The sequence below is a fragment of the Acromyrmex echinatior genome, chromosome 5, assembly GCF_024713525.1.
Source record: "Acromyrmex echinatior isolate Ae372 chromosome 5, ASM2471352v2, whole genome shotgun sequence".
Lineage (NCBI taxonomy): Eukaryota > Metazoa > Arthropoda > Insecta > Hymenoptera > Formicidae > Acromyrmex > Acromyrmex echinatior.
Window position 1 is genome coordinate 9494100 of NC_141856.1, and position 8471 is coordinate 9502570.

Below are 8471 nucleotides of genomic sequence, written 5' to 3' on the forward strand. Positions count from 1 at the left end.
GAAATATAATCTATATGAAATCCATCCAAAGTGTTCGTTACCTTTTTACGAGCTACCGCGTCGACCCCTTGCCCTCGAGTCTTTCAAGACTAGGTCAATGTTCTGAAAAGTGAAGGATACTGAGTAGCAGCTGTGAAAGTTGTCATGTTATTGTTAAATTTCGGATTATGCAAAATATCCTGTGACGTTCTACAACTAGCTTAAGTGGGACACGGATTTGCATCTGAAGACGAGATCTTGTTCTGAGTCAGATAATTAGAAAATTCTTTGTACGTCGATATTCTTGCTGTGGAGGGTCATTTCTTTCACGAGTTATATCGTAACTTTACAAAAATGTTATTCCTCAACGTGTGCTTTACGAAAATTTTGTTTTATTTTGTTGCACAATTTTCAAAAATTAACGAAAATTTTACAAAAATGTTAAATTAAATTCCAACCTTGCTAAAAATAATGTAACACAATCGACTGTGTCATCGCGTTGGGGTTCGTTTACTGCATGAGAAGTAAAGTTAACTCATCCAGGTGGTTTCGTGACGCTCACGACATGTGTCTGATTATTGTACTATCGTTATGGGAACGCTTTCATTCCAATATACACCAGCAAAACGGTTCAATTATTTTTAAATTGCACATGTCATGCGACGTGATCTTTTTAAACAATTTTATCCGTTCATTATATTTTATTACATTATTAAACAAAGTTGAGAAAGAATTATTATAATCTATTATACTATAATCATACGATATAATTAAAAGATTAAAAAAAATGTTTTCATCTATTAAAGTATATTTTAAAATTATTAATTAACTTCTTTACCATTGTTTATTTTAAAAAAACAACTTTAAATATTACGTTTTTTAATTTGTTAAACAATCTTCTTTTCTTATTATTATTCGTATCGCATTTTACAAAAAATAATTTTAGTTTGTTTACATTGTTATACATTGTTATACATTGTTATTGGATCACCATCGTGAGAATAAGCGATGAGTTATCAGTGTAATTCCCATGGATGCTTCAACACCTGGTAGAATATATGGTGGCAGTCGAGAAAGTTTTGTCTCTAAAAAGGACGAGGTCCGATCTCAATTCGTGTTGAAACGTTTGTTCAGGTGGACAATAATTTTCTATTAATAACGTCCGGTAGGACGCTAACACACATGTTAAATAATTCGTAACAGATGCTGTTACGCAGATTCAAGAAAATGCTTATTACATTTATAACTTTTCTAATTTGTAACAAAAATATAAAGATAGTTAAATTAATATAATTTATAAAAGAAGTATAAATATATATTATATAAAGATGTTATCATCTGTGTTGTTATCATCTGACGGTTAATGATTAACAAAACAAATTTAAGTTTTTATGATTTAAATAATGTATCATATTACAGTGACGTTATAAATTTTTTTGTGCAATCGTTATAGTTGATTATAATTTTACAAGTTTTTAAAATAATAAGTATTAAACTATATTATACATTATTGAATACATGAATATTATTTATAATTAGAAAAGTACGTGTAACAACTTTCTATACTCAATTAAATTTTTTTGCTTGCTATAAACAAAAAATATTTACAAACAAAATTAAATAATTAATTATGATAAAAATTCAAAGTGTATAATTGATGGTAATAGGCATCGTTTGAGAAATAATTCAATATGTTTCCATATTTTACTTATCCATCTTAAATTCAGTATATTTTAGTACTTTAAATAAATATTTATTAAAAATTACTTATTAATAAAAGCTAACTTTACCTTTGAAGGTAAATATTTTATTCATATTTTGTATTATCGATGGTTTCAGTTTCTCAATCCAAAATGAATCTTAACTAAAGCTTAAGGAAATCTTCGATAGAGGGCAATACATGGTTCGTTACAATAGAGAACCCCCATTCTTATTCTTATAATTATAATATATTTACAATTTGCAATTTGAATAAAGTTAGAACTCTTCTAATTGTATAAGCAAACTACATTTAATTTAAAATTGTAAAGAAAATTTATATGAATAAATATGAATCAACCTTAGAGGTCCTTCACCACCCCCGCCAATTTTTAATGACGATCCTCTTTTCTTTGTAAGTATATTCCCCCGTAAAAAAACGAGTTACTAATAAATTTAGTCGGTTTTTGCAGGAAAGTATGTTTTAAATTTATTTTTTAATTTTATATCTCTCTTTTTTTCTTTAATTATTTTATTATATTTCGCTAAAATCATATTGCATTATGATTAGCGAAATACAATAAAATAATTAACAATTACATTGCATAGCTTTTTAATATTATCTTTTATTATAATCCTTTGATAATACAATAATTATTTACAATACAATGTATAATAAAAAATGTTCGAAAATATAATAAGAATTATATTATAGGAGCACAATTAACAAAATTTAGTAATGAGATATTATACGAAAATGTCGAAAATACATACGATAACACAAATTTTCTAAACCAATGTTTAATGAAATATTGATAAATGTGAAAATACTAACAACAATTAGATCGTACTTACTATTAATTATTAAATTGCGATTATATTATAAAATTTATTAATATCGTGATAAAAAGTAATTAATACATTTACGACAAGACTTTCACCGCATTTAAGATAATTATCCCGATAATTTGATCAAGGTCTCTTCACGTTGTGATAAGATTAGTATCCGATACAAAGAAGAAAAAAATCTTTATAGAAAAGCGAACTTGATGTATGGTATTCTGATTCCACGTCAAATTCATAAGATCCATTTCACAAAAAAAAGTTAAGCAATCCGTCAAACACCAGCAGTCTTGTTACAGAAGGATGTGAATTCCAAATCTTTCAGATCACTTATGATAGAAATAATTTTGGTAGCATCTTAATTACATTTTTATTGCATTTTTAATATAATATCAAAATTTGCGAGGAAATTATATGTTCTGCCACACATTACTACAAATCATCTCTTATTAAAAATAAAAAGATAAAATGATTTCCTTATGGAATGGTGATTACGAAGGAATATATTTAATAGTAATAAAATACACGCATTATTGTAATTTTTTATACGTATGAATACAAAAGTATCTCGGGTACCAACTGTTCGAGATAAATCGAACTTGATAATAACGAGATTTTAAAGAACTAAGTATGCTTTCTGAAAAATTTGTTATTATATATAAAATTTAACAATCTTTTTTTTTCTGCATTTTCCCAAAATTTTAATTATTAATACCTCGCTAATATAAAGGTATCCATTCGACTTATCTCGAATTTTTTGTATTCACACATTTTTAATTAAATTCATGTAATCACAATATCATTGATAAAAGAACATAAGGTACTTTGATAAAAAAATTATCTAAATCGAAATTTCAAAAAAATCAAAATTTGTTAAATATAATCTCTGTTAAATATAATATATCTGCATGTATTTTATCATAGAAAAGTATATAATATACATATAAATTAATAATTAACAATATTCTGGAATGGCGGGATGTCTCCAATACCTAAAAATGATTTTAAAATAACAGTTAAAAAATTAAATATATACATTCGTAATCATATTTTTTTGTTAGAGCAATCATCGAAAAATAAGCAAATTATTTGCATAAAGCTTAAATTTATTTACTTAACAATTTGGATTTAAAAAAATAATCATTATATGTATATCCATACATTAATTATACAAGTATAATATTAAATTCGTATTGTTATTAAGATATAGTACTATTACTAACATTATTATTATTATTAGTGGGAGATTTAATAAAACAAAAAAAGCGACGAAAATTGTATGTTAAAGTATATTACTAAATTAATTTCGTAACTTGATTTTAAAATATATAGCATATAATTGTCTGACTCATTGACAAAATTATTACTTCCAGTGCAAAACGAGAAAACTCGGGATTAATTCCGATCCTGTACAAGAATTTCCAACAAGATACCAAACTAGACTTTGCGAATGGACTTTATAGAAAGCGACGAAGAATAAGTCTCCATATGATATTGTAAAAATAATTTCGACTTTCTATCGGTACAAATCACTGCATCAACATAGCATCCACTTGACGCGAGCGACAGCGATGAGGCTTTCGTACATTATAAATTAATCATTAATATTTGTAATTTTTTAATGTTAAAATATAAATGTAAAAAACAAACAAGAAGTTAATATTTAACCTATATTACTTCAGTCAAAGCTCGAATCTTTACTGACTTATTTAATAAATTAAATAGACGAAAAATTGACGATTATTTTAAACATCAAATTTTTAATTAAAAGTCACTTATTAATGACTTTTTCATATTTATAATAAAATCCAAATTTAAAAAAATTTTTTTAATTAAACATCTATCAAATTCGTTAAATTAATAAACAATTTTTGTTATCATATGGTTCGTCAATTTCGAGTAATTTACATCAATAAAGCAACAATAAATTTGATTTACTACGACAAGATAAATGCTATCTATATGAAATAGATATATTTAATATGAATATATAAACATTCCAATAAATGTATAATTTAAATTAATATAATTTAAATTAGTAATTATTGCGGAAATTACAAAAATAAACATGATGGCATTTACCTGGACATAGTTCACATAAATTTTATATTACGTATGTAATATTATTATACATATATTTATTTATGATAAAATTAATTACAATATTAATGCGTATACATACTTTGTATATATATAGAATTTTATAAGATACTAAGTTTAATTTCAAGGGAGCTGAAAATTCAATGAAATTTAAAATTATGTATAATATATAATCATAAAATTAAAATTATATATAATATATAATCATATTTGACAATTGAGCTGTTGACGATTAAATAAAATTTAAGATTAATTTAAAATTTTATTTAATTTTTAATCTTTTCTTTGCAAATATCAAGTACGTACACATGATGTCTGTATCCTTATCTACATATTATATAATTTATTAGTTAGATTTATTATATAATATTTTTTTAGTTTAATTATATTTATTTTTTAAAACAAAATTTAATTACCCGATCGCGAAATCTATTTAAGTGTCATTTATAATAATTTAATTTTTCAATTTATCTACATTTATTTGTCTTTACCTATACAGTCCCTACCTATCCATATATTTGTCCTACCTATTCGTATTTTCATTTATTCGTGCCTATTCGCGTATCCTATCTCTGTTCGTATATTTCTACTTCCTACATTACTTCAATAACGTGTAATATAAACACTGCGAATATAATACGTTAATGACTGTGTTCAGCAAAGAAAGCAGCTTTGCAAATGTTGTAAAATTCTTCAACATGATTGATTCTTGCTTTAGGTTCTTATGAATTTAAATGAACTAATGATATTAAAACAAATTTTACAATAATTGCAAAACTGCTTTCTTTGCTGAATGCAGCAGCTAATGCCTAACCATATCTTATCGTATACTGATAAATTCAGAGAGATTACCTAATTGGGATCGTATTAAATAAATGAGCAATAAATGATAGTAATTAAAATAGACTTTTAATTTTTAAAATACAAAAAATTAATAAATAACAAAGCTAATGAAAACCATTGCGGATAATGAAGTGCAATTAGAATTTGTAGATTAAAAAACCTACAAAACTTGCGCTTCATTATCTGCACTAGCTCTCATTAGCCCTGTTATTTGTTAGTTATTGTATTTTAAATCAACAATATAGAACTCGCAATTTGCGAGTAAGTTGCCCTCCCGAATAATCAGAATTTATCTATATATATATCTTTCAAAAAGTTAGATTGGTGTTACACACCAGCACCCACTTCATTCAGATCCTCGTCTATTTTCTGGCCAATATTCTGGCTTAATATGCCAGAGATCGATAGGAAGGAGAAATATTCCTTTTTGCTGCCGACTAAAAGCATAAAATTTTACGCCTCTATATGATGCGCGAAACACGAACGCGTCGCGAAGGGGCCACCATATTAATCAAATTGATTAAATATTAATTATCAACAATAATAATTTTATTAATACATATGTGTGAATAAATTTATTCTTTATTCGTATCTATTCGAAACTAAAAATATAAGTATTTGACTAAAAATAAATCTAAATTTTAAAAAATCTCTATGAGGGATATTTTCAACATTTTGATTTTATAAATCTCAAATATTGTGAAATTAGATCAAATTTCTTAATATAAATTTTACACAATATAAACAACAAAACTTTAAATTAAATATAAACCGGAAATTATTAAATCGATTACAATCCCAAAATTTAAGGCCCATGTACGTATTCTTAACGATTCGAACGATTCGTTGCTGAATCTCATCTCAAAACATGCAGAGAGATAAGAAATTCAGATAAATGATGTAAGATCCAAAAGGGAGATAATTTTCTTTTACATTAATAAATATCGTATATCGTTTATGTTTTAAATTATTACAATCATTTTCTGTATAATTTATTATTTCAAAATTAAGTATTTTAAAAGATGCAAAATTCCGAACACGATTTTTTAAAATAATTCAAGATAAAATTCTTTTATTTCTTGACACAATAAACCTATATTGGATCTTACATCATGTTGTCACATTGGTATAAAATCCAGTTACTACATATGGATAAGTTATAAAAGTTTAGGCTAAAGTAGGTGCATTTAGTGCAATTTAGATAAAATGTAGTAACAATTAATAATTATAAAATTTTTTATAAAAAAGTGAGATTAATAAATGCGCTATATTAAAATATCTGTTATTTCATTAATAACAAATAATATACAATATATACAAATAATAAGTGTGAAGCAATACAAAGAATATCTTTAAACACAGTATGCATTATATCCATATATGTATATCGCTTTTCTCTGCACCAACTTAAATAAAATTTAATCCTGAATGAATATTTGAAAATAGATAGAAAGAATAATAAAACAATACTTATTGTACTGTAACAAACACTATTCTATATTATAATATCTATAGACAAAAAAAACAATTTCATTTACTCTAATTATCTTTTTATATACATATGTTCTTTATATTTTTTAATTTACTGTATTTCATTTATTTAAAAAATACGAATACGAATACTTTATTAATTTTTGTTTTTACTTCCAAGTGTGTTAAGACGTAATATGCAAGGTGTTTGATAATTCTGTTGACAACGCTCGTAGGTACTGCGGACTAAACTGAGTCGAAACCCTCTATCATTTTGAATTTTGCAAAAATTTTAAAAATTTAATAACGTTCAATTTTGGTTTTCCATAAATTTTATTTAAAAACCATAAATTTCCCGAAAAACAAAAAAATTTTAATTTTTTTTTTTCCCTTTTAAAAATTTAAAATTTTTTTAAATTTTTTAAAATTTTTCCCCCACTTTGGAAAAAAAAACTTGCCAAGAAAAAACAAAACTAAAATTAAAAATTTTAAAAAAATTTTAAAAGGAAAAAAATTTTTTTCTTTTTTTTAAAAAATTGACAAAAATAATAAAATATCGTTTAAAAAAAAAATTGCGAATTTAACCTTTAAAACCCATTTTTTAAATTTTAAAAAAAAAAAATTTTGTTTTTTTCTTTTCCTTTAATTTTTGGGGTTTTTTTGGTTTAAATTTTTTTTCAGAATTTTTAAACTTTTTATATTTCATTTTTTTTATTGGATTTTTTCCAAAATGTGGGGAAAACTTTTAAAAAATTCTAAAAAATTTTAGAACTTATAAGGAAAAATTAAAAATTTTTGCCGAAAAAGAAGATCCTATTCCTTTTATTTAATCCCTTTTTCTTTCGAAAATTGCAAAGAGAGGGCTTTTTGACTTTGTTCGTTTTATTTTCCCGCTTACAACAAAATTTAAACTCCTGATTTTTTTAAAGTAAACATATTTAAAAAACCCCTTACATAAAACAACCTTTTTATATTTTTTAAAAATTTAAATTTTTGGATCACAAAAGAATTACATAACTGGGAAATTTTAAAATTTTTTTTTTTTTTTTGGTTTATTTTATTATTATATTTTAAAAATTTTTAAAATTAAATATATCCATATAAATATAAAATTTCGCTTAACTATGATTTTAAAAAATTGAGCCTTTTTAAATTGTATTTTCTTGAATGAAATAAACTCTTTATTTTTTAGTTGAAATTTAAAGAAAAATTGATAAGAAAAAAGGGACTTTACAAAGTTAAAAAATTTTAAAATGATGTTAAAAGATATTTTAAATTTACAGGCAGTAAAAAAAAAAAACATCAGGGTTAAATTTATCCTAATCTTTCTAACTTCCTTTAATAATGGATGCATGGAAGACATATATTTTTTTAAAATTTTTCCCGTAATTTTTTTTAAATTGATGCCTCTGTAATAATTAATAAAACACCACATCCGTTTCCTCACCCAAAAACTAAAATTTCCTCACCAATTTTATGCGCAAACCATTTCATCCTCGTCGCTACGTATTCGTAACAAAATAAAAATCTTAAAAAAA